The sequence below is a fragment of the Canis lupus genome, chromosome 10, assembly GCF_011100685.1.
Source record: "Canis lupus familiaris isolate Mischka breed German Shepherd chromosome 10, alternate assembly UU_Cfam_GSD_1.0, whole genome shotgun sequence".
Lineage (NCBI taxonomy): Eukaryota > Metazoa > Chordata > Mammalia > Carnivora > Canidae > Canis > Canis lupus.
The window spans coordinates 65,199,845-65,212,272 of record NC_049231.1 but is presented as its reverse complement, the minus strand read 5'-3'; the positions used below and the strand labels follow the sequence as shown (position 1 = coordinate 65,212,272).

Here is a 12,428-nt window from a genome sequence, read left to right as displayed (position 1 = left end):
AAGAACAGAATAGGGGTGGATGTGGGTAACTTTTTTTTTTTTTTCAAGCTATTTGCTACTTAATTGTTTTTCTATTAGGCTGTGTACAGAGTTCTTTCCAGAGCCAGTAGAACCTATCCACATTTGGGGAAAAGAAACGTTCACTGCCAGCCAATACAGAGCCCTGGGGTGGCCCGCCAGCAGCCCCATTTTCTGCTCTCCCATCTCCCTTCATCTTCAGGGAAGCAGGGGGCCTTCTCCTCCTTCTTCCAGCCTTGGTCTTTTTTTTTTTTTTAAGATTTTATTTATTTATCCATGAAAGAACGAGACAGAACGAGAGGCAGAGGCACAGGCAGAGGGAGAAGCAGGCTCTTCACAGGGAGCCCAATGCGGGACTTGATCTCAGAACCCTGGAATCATGCCCTGAGTCAAAGGCAGACGCTCAACTGCTGAGCCACCCAGGCGTCCCCAGCCTTGGTCTTAGACGTCTCTGCACAAATCTCTCCTGCTATTCCTAGGAGACAGCCTTTATCACTCTGAGCACTGAAGCTGCCATAGTCGGGGAGAGGGGTGTGCGTGGGTGAAGGGTGGCAATCAGTAGTTCATGGAGTAAGGCTTTTGGAGTGAGCAACACTTCACCCTACTGATTTCAGATTGAATGCTAAGTGCAGGTGTCTGCCATACTCTCCCTCATAACTTCATCAGTCTTCCTGAGAACCAGAAGACTCCCCACTGAGAGTGAACCTGGGCCACCTCTGGTTCTTAGGATTCCTGTGACACAGCCTCTTGCCAGGGTTCATTGTCAGAAAGAAGATCCTGGATAGATTTCAGCCCCTACTTCCTCCCCTAGTTGGATGCCCTTGCCCAGGACCTACACAGCTGTACATGGAGTCCCTTGTCCTATCTGCCCACTTCCTCTTGCTGGTGTAGAGATGGTCATTGCTTACACCTACTTCCACTTTTCAGAGTCAGTTTCCTGAAGGTCAGTGAATCAGCTGCATTTTATGCACTTTCTCCTGAACTATCAAGAAAGGAAGAGTCCCTAGACACCACGGATAGACATTATAGGGGGGATCCTTAGTAACCAGGGGCTGTTAGCTTGGGCACCTGTCACAGAGTCTGCAGTTTTCAAACGCTGTGGGACATCAGTCACCTAGCTTTCAAAATGTACTATTGCCTGAGTCTTCTTTCAAGAGATCCTTTTGTGGGGCAGGATATAATAAGGGTTAATAAAAACAGAAGAAAGATAATTCTAAGTCTTGAATAAACTGAAAGCCAATTATTCATTAACTGTTTACCAAATATGCATTAAGTGTCCATTGTGTGCCAGGTGCTAGGATACAAAAAAGACACGAGATGTGATTCCGGCCATTATAAAATTGACATGGTAGGGGAGAGAGAGATTAAATAAAGAATCTCACGAAAGCATGTAATTATAAGCCATTAAAGCTCTATGAACAAGTGGTACTCACTGCCCTTTGAGGACATAGAATATGTCTCATTTGTTTTGGTATCTCCGATGCCTGTTACTTAGTAGGCGCTAAATAAATATTTGTAAAATCAAGGGGTGGATGGATGGATAATTACATAAAAAATAATAATTGCATAGCATTAAACCATCTAAATGCACTCACTAACGAGATATTGTGAGGATTGAGAGCTGTTATTCCCGAGTGATTTTCTCACCTTGGTTAAACTTTCATTTCAATCTCAGATTATCAAATCTCTCTGTGGGTCAGCTATAAATTGGGTGGTCCAGAGTCCCAGGCATGCAGCACCTCCTCACCAAACCTTGTTTGTTACTCTCTGAAATTCTTGGACTGGAAACCTTCTACATTTCTGGAAGCCAAGTAAGGTAAACAGCCCTTCAGCAAGGAGGAGCAAACACCTGTATTGGGCATAGTGTGATTTCTACCACGGAAATCACTGCCTTCTCTAGGTTTTCCTCTGGGTTTATGGCATGGTGGTCATCTCTGACATTCTGATTTCCTGCTTGTTTGGGTTGAGACTCTTTGGTTATAAGATACTGAAAGACATTTAAAGAAACTTAAAAAAAAAATAAGGGGGGAATAATAAAGAAAGAGAGGGGATCTCATAAGAGCCAGTTTAGAAAGTAGAGCTTCTCTCTCTCTCTCTCTATCTTCCCTTTCCTTTGTCCCTCTCCCTCTCCATGTCATCTGTGAACAAAAAGTTTTGCCTCTTCCTTCCCAATCTGTATACCTTTTAATTAATTGATTGATTGATTAATTAAGCCTCATTGCATTTGCAGAGCCTTCCAGTACTATGTTGAAAAGGAGACATGAGAGGGGAAATCCTTGCTGTATAGCTGATCTTAGTGGAAATCTTTGAGTTTCTTACCGCTAAGTATGTTGTTAGTTTTAAGCTTTTTATAGATAGTTTTTGTCAGGTTGAAGAAGTTATAGCTTTCTTTTTTTTTTTTTGACACATCACTTTTTTCTACCTGTAATTGTAGTTATTTCTTTCAGCATCCTCCCTTAGGCTGTTCTAACTGGGTCAAGTGCAGAGACCAGTTTTCACCCATTCTCAGCACTCAAAGACCATTTATGTTCTTTAGGAGCACACCCCATAGGTCAGATGCTCTGGAGTTCCCTGCTGAATCATGAAGTCCTTTGGGACAGTCCCCTCTTCACTGCTGTCAGTCACCTCCTCCAAGAACACTTTATTGTGAACAGGGACCAAGCGGAAGTTCCCTTCTTGCTATTGGTCTCTAGTGGCTGGATGAGAAGGATGGCCTCCAGGAGCTAAAAAGGAAGGAAACATTCCAACTGCTAAGGATGTGGGAGGCAACTGAATGGGATACAGGAGTGTCTCCCAGACCTCTAGCCCATGGTGACGGCATATGGATTAGAAGATGCACAACCTGAATCTAAAATAAAGGGCCTTTTTGATCCTACCAAAGAATGAATGGGTCAACCAGGAAATTAAAGAAGAACTTAAAAAAACACATGGAGGCAAATTAAAATGAAAACACAACAGTTCAGAACCTTTGGGGTACAGCAAGGTGGTCCTAAGAGGGAAGGATACACACTTTGGGATACAGCAAAGGTGGTCCTCAGAGAGAAGTACATAGCAATACAGGACTTTGTCAAGAAACGAGAAAAGTCTCAAATATACAACCTAACTTTACACCTATAGGAGCTCAAAAATGGACAGCAAATAAAGCCCAAATCCAAAAGGAGTAGAGAAATAATAAAGGCTAGGGCAGAAATCAATGATATAGAAATTAAAAAAAAAAAAAACAGTAGAACAGATCAACAAAACTATAAGCTAGTTCTTTGAAAGAATTAATAAGATCAATAAAACCCTAGCTAGACTTATCAAAAAGAAAAGAAAAAGGACCCAAATAAATAAATTCATGAATGAGAGAGATCACAACCAACAGCAAAGAAATACAAACAATTATAAGAGAATATTATGAGCAATTATATGCCAACAAATTGGGCAATCTGGAAGAAATGGATGCATTCCTAAAAACATCTAAACTACCAAAACTGAAACAGGAAGAAATAGAAAACCTGAACAGACCCATAACTAGTAGAAAGATTGAATCAGTCATCAAAAATCTCCCAAGAAACAAGAATCCAGGGCTGGATGGCCTCCCAGGGGAATACTACCAAACATTTAAAGAAGAATTAATACCTATTCTTCTGAAACTGTTTAGAAAAAAAAACAGAAATAGAAAACTTCCAAACCCCTTCTATGAGGCAGGCATTTCCTTGATTCCAAAACCAAAGACCCCACTAAAAAGGAGAATTACAGACCAATATCCCTGATGAACACGGATACAAAAATTCTCATCAAGATACTAGCTAATATGATCCAAAGGATTGTTCACCACAACCAAGTGGGATTTATTTCTGGGCTGCAGGGGTGGCTCAACATCCTCAAATCAATCAATGTGATACACTACATTAATAGAAGAAAGGACAAGAACCATAGATGCAGAAAAAGCATTTGACAAAATGCAGCATCCTTTCTTGATAAAAACTCTCTACCATGTAGGGATAGAGGGAACATACCTCAATATCATAAAAGCTGTATATGAAAAACCCACAGAGAAAATAATCCTCAGTGGGGAACAACTAAGAACTTTTCCCCTAAGGTCAAACCACAGGGATGTCCGCTCTCACCACTATTGTCCAACATAGTACTGGGAGTCCTAGCCTCAGCAATCAGACAACAAAAAGAGACAAAATGCATCTAAATCAGCCAAGAAGTCAAACATTCACTCTTCCCAGGTCATATGATACAATATGTAGAAAACCCAAAAGATTCCATCCAAAAATTGCTAGAACTGATACAGGAATTCAGAGAAGTTTCAGGATATAAAATCAATGCACGGAAGTCAATTGCATTTCTATACTCTAATAATAAGACAGAAGAAAGAGAAATCTAGAAATCGATCCCATTTGTAATTGCACCAAAAACTGTAAAATACCTAAGAATAAACCTATCAAAAGAGGTAAAAGATCTGCACCCTGAAAACTATAGAACACTTATGAAAGAAATTGAGGAAGATGCAAAGAAATGGAAAAACATTCCATGCTCATGGATTGGAAGAACAAATGTGGTTTGTTCTATGCTATCCAAAGCAATCTACAAATTCAATACAAGCCCTATCAAAATACCAGCAGCATTTTTCACAGAGCTAGAACAAACAATACTAAAATGTGTATGGAACCAGAAAAGACCCCAAATAGCTAAAGGAACGTTGAAAAAGCTTTTGGTTGAAAACCAAAGCTGGGGGCATCACAATTCTGGACTCCAAGCTATATTACAAAGCTGTGATCATCAAGACAGTGTGGTACTGGCACAAAATGAGACACATAGATCAATGTAACAGAAGAGAGAACCCAGAAATGAACACTCAACTCTATGGTCAACTAATCATTGACAAAGTAGGAAAGAATATCCAATGGAAAAAAGATAGCCTCTTCAACAAAGGGTGCTGGGAAAATTGGATAGTCACATGCAGAATAACAAAACTGGGCCACTTTCTTAGACCATATACAAAAATAAACTAAAAAAATGGATAAAAGACTTAAATGTGAGATACGAATCCATCAAAATCCTAGAGAACACAGGCCTCAACCTCTTTGACCTCAGCTGCAGCAACGTCTTGCTGGACACATCGCCAAAGGCAAGAGAAACAAAAGCAAAAAGAAACTATTGGGACATCATCAAGATGAAAAGCTTTTGCACAGCAAAGGAAACAGTCAACAAAACCAAAAGCCTATGGAATGGGAGAAGATATCTGCAAATATCTTATCAGAGGAAGGGTTAGTATCCAAAATCTATAAAGAATTTATCAAACTCAACACCCCCCAAAACCCAAAAAATCCAGTCAAGAAATGGGCAGAAGATATGAATAAACATTTCTCCAAAGAAGACATACAAATGTGTAACAGACACATGAAAAAAATATTCAACATCACTTGGCATCAGAAAATACAAATCAAAACAATGAGACACCACCTCATACCACTCAGAATGGCTAAAGTTAACGACTTGGGAAACAGCAGATGTTGGTGAGGATGAGGAGAAAGGGGAACCCTTTTACACTGTTGGTGGGAATGCAAACTGGTGCAGCCACTCTAGAAACAGTGTGGAGGTTCCTCAAAAAGTAAAAACAGAGCTACCCTACAACCCAGTAATTGCACTATCAGGTATTTATCCAAAGGATTAAAAACAGTGATTTGAAGGGGCACATGTACCCCAATGTTTATAGGGACAAGAGCCAAGCTATGGAAAGAGCCCAGGTGGCCATGAACAGATGAATGGATAAAGACGATGTGGTGTATATGTACAAGGGAATACTACTCAGCCATCAGAAGAATGAAATCTTGCCATATGCAACCGTGTGGATGGAACTAGAGGGTATTATGCTAAGCAAAATAAGTCAGTCAGAGAAAGACAAACACCATATGATTTCACTCATAGGTGGAACTTCAGAAACAAAACAAATGAATATAGGGGAAGGAAAGGGAGAAAATAAGATGAAAATAGAGGGGGAAGCAAACCATAGGAAATGCTGAGCTCTAGGAAAAAAAATTGAGGGTTTCTGGAAGGGAGGTGGGTGGGGGGATGGGGTAGCTGGTGATGGGCATCAAGGAGGGCACGTGATGTAATGAGCACTGGGTGTTATAGGCAACTGATGAATCACTATTTTCTACCCCTGAAACTAATAATACAGCATATATTAACTAAATTGAATTTAAATAAACAATTTGTTTAAACATTTAAAAAAATAATAAAGGGCCATTTTGAACATAAAAATAATTTATCTAAAATAAACCACGGTACCTAGCCCTTCTTCTAATAATCAGTAGATATGCCCCCATTTCCCTAGGAGATGTTTGATCACCGTCTCCCAAGCCAGAATGTAAGGTTCCCCAAGGGTAGTGACCACGTCTGTTGTGGGTCGCATGGCAGTCCCTGCCCAGAACAGTGCTTGGCACATTGGAGGCTCACGGTAAGTATTTGCAAAAAGTCTATATACGTGAACCGGAAGATGGGAGGCTAAGCAGGCAACCAGCATTGGAGGATGGGGGGAGAGGCGGAAGCTGAGAAGGTGTGTAGAGCCACGTCAAATCAGGGTAATGGAGAACGTGGAGCAGGATCAGAACCGAGGCGGGGGGGGCCACCGCTGACTAAAACATGGAGGAGCCCCAAGGCAGCTCTGGGGAGGGAGGCAAAGAACTGCAGGGTGACCAGCAGGCTGAGTGGCAAGTGGGAGGTGTCAACGACCCAGGGCTGCTGCTGCGGCCTAAGGCAGGTTCCTACTTGCCTGGCTGAGCAGAGCAGACTGCATTTACTGGTCAAAGGTCATAGGGCAGGAAGAATGTGATGAAGCAGTGATTCTCACTCCTGGCTGCACATGTGAATCACTGGGGGTATCTTTTTTTTTTTTTTTTTTTAAATATAAAGGCACCAGGCTCCATGTCCAGAAATTGATTTTTGTTTTCCTCCTAAAGGCAAGGAGACGCTATTGAAGGTTTTAAGGAAGGGGGTGTGTGTGTATGTGTGTGTGTGTGTGTATTGTTTATCTGGATTACAGATTGCAGAGACTAGTTAGCAGAGTGTTAGGCATATGACTCTAGAATAGGTATTTTACAAAAGTATCCCATGCATTTAAAATATGCAGTAGGGTTGGGAACCACTGTTCTAAAACAATAGTCTCTAGTCTTGGCTGCACATGGTATTCATCCGGGGGGCTTTAGAAACTTTTGATGCCTGGACCTCATTCCCAGGAATTCTGATTTAATTCTGTGGCATGGGGGTTTTTCAAGTCCTCCAGATGTTTACAAGGTGCGACTGGAGTTGAGGACCTGTGTTGTCAGAGACTTGCCACTTAAAGTGTGGTCTGAGGACCAGCAATATGGACATCTAAGAATCTGCTAGAAAGGCAGAATTTTAAGCTCTCACCCAGACCCACTGATGCAGAATCTGCACGGAAGAAAGGTTCCCTGAGTGACTACTGTGTATGGTAAAGTTTGGGAAGGCTCCAACTAGAGCAGTACTTCTCAAAGTACGTTCCCTGGAGCAGCAACAGCAGCATCACTTGAGAACTTGGGAGAAATGCAAATTCACAGGCCGCTGAATCCGACACTGTGGGGGATGAGGTTCAGGACTTTAACAGGCTGTCCACTATGGTTTCAGAACCGTGATTCTAAAGGGATAAGGCAACAATTTCAGATTGCAGATCCACTAGGGAACCTGGCCAGCTGCGTATCTTAGAGGTTTGGGGGTTAACTCACTCCTCTAACCTCTGTGTGTAGCTTTGGCTCCCGATCCAAAAGACTTGGAATAGATAACAGTGTCTCTCCTCTGTGAGACCCACCTTCCTCCCGTCTCGGGACGCATCCGGTTGGAGCCATGGCCTGACATTCTTCCCACGATCTCGCTGATCCCCCCTCAGGATCTCTGCCAGAGGTTACACCAACTCCCACCCAAAGGCTGACTTCCCCTCCCAGTGAGCTTCAGATTGAAGAAAGGAAAGATGGGGCAGAGGGAGCAGCTGCGGAGCCTCACAGGCACAACCCAAGGAGTGGGTCTCCTCTTTGTGGCTTAGCTGCACAGAGCCAGCCGCCAAGAGGGGGAGGCCGCTGCAGTTGCCCAAGGAAGGAGCGCCGCATAGGTGCATCTCTCCGGCTCCCTCCGTGGAGCCAGGTGGAGCCAGGTGGAGCCAGGTGGAGCCAGAGGTGCCATCTGTCTCAGGGTATCTCCATCTTCTCCTCCATCCTGTGACTAAGCCAGGTTTGGAGCCGGTGGCAAACTGTGGAAAGCCCGCAGGTTTTGGGCGCTGGAACGAGGGGCCAACATCCCACCATAATGAGATCAGGGCGGGCTTTCCCTCTCTCTGTCTGGGTTTTTAAGCAGCGCGAAGAAGGTCTGTGAATGTGCTTCCCGGACAGGCCAGAGGGCTGAGGCTTCACTTGAGTGTTTAATATGGTAGGAGAAGTTTTGTGTCCTTTTCATCTCCCTGCCCTAGTAGGAAGGGGGAAGGGTCCTCCGGTGAGGCAAGGCAAAGACATAGATACTTTGCCAGCTTAAGAATGGGGTCATGTTAAAGGGGGGTTATATGTTTCTGTGATGGAATAGTTGAGATATTATTCTGAGAGTTAGTCTTGCTAGTTTTTCTCCTCCCCTATTCCAAGAATATAGGTGGGCCCTTTGAGGTTCCTTCCAGTAGAAAAGTTATCCAAAACTTGGAAATAGGCAAGAGAGAGTAGTCCTAGGTGTTATTTTAGGGCTCTGCTGGACCTGACTTTCTATTTACTAAGGCTGTTATACAACTCTACAGGGGTGAGGTTAACCCACAGCTTTTTGTTGGATGGAGATGCAAATAATGTCTGTGCAGCAGAACAGATAACCCCCAAAGCTATGGTTTGTGGCCCTGTTGGCATCTTAACCAGTTTTGTATCTGACCCAGCAATCAGCTAAGTCATGTACAAGATTCTCAACTGCTGTTTGAGAAGCGGCTTAGTGTCCCACCAGTTCCCTCATAAATTGGAGTTAAATACAATCTTCAGCGTGTGTTCATTTTATATTCATGTAAAGGCCAGGCTTTTTAACCTTTTGAAAATCTGACACTTTTTCTAAACTGATTTATGTTACAGACAACTTCTCTTCCTGGCTTTTGTTTTGGAAAAGCCTAAGCTTCTTGGCAGGTTTATGCTAAGTGGGGAGGGAAAGGTGGAAGCTTTGAGGCAGAGTGGGGAGATTCCCCAAGGCCAAGAAGGCGATGGGCCCCCGCAGGTTCCAAAGTTTATTTTGACCCCTGGCATGCTCTCTGGCAGAGTCCTGGAAAACTAGCAGGGTTTCCAGAGGGGGATGCCGACCCGGGCAGTTAGGGGGCTGGATCCTAAACATAGCATTCCCAGCCCCCAAGGTGATCCTCGGACAGAGTATGGCCTCTGATTAAAGTCGCTGATCCAAGGGGCCATGTGAGCTTGAAAAGGGACAGTCTTGAAAAGGGACCAGTGGCAGGCAGTTAAAAACCTGAGGGCCTTTGGGGAATCTTCCCACCACCCTGGAGGTATCAAGCTCTCCAATAATGACTGAGCTCGATTTTGGGAAATCTGAGACTTAGGATCAGATATAAATAGAGCAAATTAATATGTCATTTGTCACATACTGTAGATAGTGGGATAAGATCCCTGCCTACAACCTTAGCAGGTGGAAGGTTTGTTTGCTTACCTATGTTCTGATTGGAGGCACCCTCCCACACAGGAGGGGTCAGAGCAGCCGGTAGGGAGGTGTCCTTAGTTCCCGGGGAAACCTCATCAGCCTGTTCAAATCCATCACTGATGCTTAAAAAACAGTTCCCACCTCCCTGGGGGCAGCAGCTGGTACGCCAGGGCAGAGGTCAATCCAACGTGTGCTCAAAATGACCCATCTAGGGTGATGTGAGAGAAGACTTAGTAAGTCCCCTGCCCAAATACACCAACCTCGGCACCTAAGCTTTCCGATCACAGCTGCTTCCTGTCAAGCCTTGGGATTTGCAGATCTCCGCACACGTACCCCTGGAAAAACCACGAACCCTCGGCTTCTAGTTAGTGTTTCTCGGGTGCGCTCAATGCTAATACCTGGGTAGGAACCAGCTGGGGAAACTTAAAATGTGTATTCCTGCCTTCTGCCCCAGACCTATGGAATCAGCTCCTCTGGGAAGGAGAAAGGGGGGGCAAAGGGTATATTCTCAACAAGTGTCCCAGATGATTCCCCTGGCCTCTGAATTCCCACAGCCCCTGGGAAGGGGTTAAGGGAAGGGCAACGATTTGGCAACAGGCATGTGGGGCTGGGCTCCCTATCTTGGGGGGTGTCAAGGCAGGAGGCAATGGCCTCCTATGAATATGTGACTCCCACGTGGTGCAGGGTTTGTGTTAGAAGCTTCTACCTGTGTTTCAGGGAAGCGCAGTCTTAACTCCCCAGGGGTGTCCCATGCCTTGCCCAGCAGGGTGTGGTCAGGGCCACGAAGCAGCAGCATCGCCCTGGGCTTTGAGAGACGCTGACCCTGAGCCCCGCCCCAGATTCAGGGACTGGGATCTTGCATTTTAACATAATCCCCTGCTAACTCTCTTGCGTGTTGGGTTTGAAGAGCACAGCGCAGAGCGGGTGGGGACGCGGGTTCTGGTTCTGGGCCTTGCAGCTCTGCTCCCCTGGGCAGCTCTGCGGCTTGGCCTCCACCGGGCAGCCAGGGCCCGGCCCTGGTCCCGGCTCCCCCGTCCAGCTGCGGCGGGCCTGGGGGCTGCAGGGGCTCCCCCGGCAATATCCCTCTGGTTCCCTTCTCATCTGCTCCTGTGGGACGGCTAGGCGGCTGCCGGGCCGTCCCCCGAAGTGGCGGGACCCAGGGAACAAGACAGAGGATGCGTTAATCTGCACCCCTGCCCCCCCTTTGGTGGGAGGCTGCAGGGTCCCTGCGGGCTCCGGCTGGGTGTGCTCGGGGGGCGCCCTGGGAAGGCTGGCCCTCCCTCCCAGCTGCCCTGGGGCTGGCCAGGACGGCCACCGACTGCCACCCCTTCGACTGCCACCCCTTGGCCGGCCTGCAGAGGAGCCTCCCGGCGCCTGGGGCTGCCCTGGGGTGACCTTCAGAGCCTCCTTGCTCCATTCTCCCCGTGTCACCGCCTCCGGACCGCTCTGCCCCTTCCTGCCTTGCTGCGCACCTCCAGGGCCCCCGCGGTCACCTGCACCTGGACGTGCTGCTGCACCCCGCAGCTCCCAGCTCCCAGCGGGGCGAGGCCCTCCCAGCTACTGCCTGCTTCTCTCCCCCAGCAATGCCACTCCCCGGAGCAACTGTCTTCACATTTTCTTCCCCATTCCTCTTTTCCATTTGTTCCTCTCGTCACTGCAGCTCGCCGTCCACCCACACGGCTGCCCCCAAGCCTTCTTGCCAAGGACCCCCGCCCACCACACTGAATCCGACGAGCGGCCGGGCCCTGTGCACCTGACTCCTCAGCGGCATCTGGCACAGTCACACAGCCTGGGGCCTGCGGTCCCACCTCTGGTCTCCGTGGCAGCCCAGACCCTTGGCTTCCTTCCTAGCTCCTTCTCGGCTGGTCTTATCACCTGCTTCTCTTCCGCATGACCCGTAAATGTGGCAATCCACCTGCACTCAGCGCTGGGCCCTCTTTTCTTTTCAACCTGCCTTCTCTTCCTCAAATTAGAGCCCACGTCATTTCTTTACAGAAAAGTCATCTTTTTTTCCCTAAAGCATCTCATCAGGGACTGAGGTTCATCCCTACAGAACAAGCAAACATAAATCTTTAATTCCAAACCACGATGAGTGCTTTGAAGAAAAAAAAATGGAAATAGAGAGTCCAGTGGAGAGTCTAATTCACGCTGATTTATTTTGGGGCAAGAGGAGAGAGGGGTCTTTGAGAAAGTGATGTCAAAGCTGAGAACTCAAGGATGAAAGGGAGTTCGGTAGGTTCGGGGTCAAGAGAAGCAGCAAAGACAAACAAAATGAAAAGCAGCAAAGCCTAACCCTGAGGACGTTCATGCTCCTATCTCCAGCTCAGACGTCTTCTCTGCCTGCTCTCCACCATTCATACACACCTTCTGGAGATTTCTAGCTGGTTATCTCTCAGGTGGGTGTTTCAAACGTATTGTGTCCACAACAGAAGTTTGCATTTCTTCACATATACCTGTTTTCCCCCCAAACGTCTTCCCTTCAGTAAATGGCTTCACCTTCCACTCATTGCTCAGACTGAGAGTTCTTACTGACCCCTCATTTTGCCTCACTCTGCAAATCTACCCCAAGGGCAAGACCTGTTTATTCTCCCACCAAAATACTTCAAGGATCCGTCTACTCACTCCGTAGCCGTCCATCTGGTTGGGGCCATCATCTTCTCTCACCGAGAAGACTGCAATAGCCTCTCAACTGCTGTCCCAACCTGCGTGCGCACAGGCTACCCACTCTCCATGCGGCA

At 46.3% G+C, this 12,428-nt stretch overlaps 1 long non-coding RNA gene across 2 annotated transcripts in view; it reads right to left on the bottom strand.

Moving 5' to 3' along the window:
• The window catches only part of LOC102153572, a 133,813-nt gene that overhangs the window by 454 nt on the left and 120,931 nt on the right, over positions 1-12,428 (bottom strand). Inside the window, exons 6-7 of one of the 2 annotated variants that reach the window (XR_005366145.1) lie at positions 9,700-9,898; positions 1-2,741 (exon numbers count right to left, since the gene is read on the bottom strand). This is a non-coding gene — a long non-coding RNA (uncharacterized LOC102153572). The remainder of the gene's footprint in view (positions 2,742-9,699; positions 9,899-12,428) is intronic. The other variant, XR_005366146.1, reaches the window with a different exon arrangement.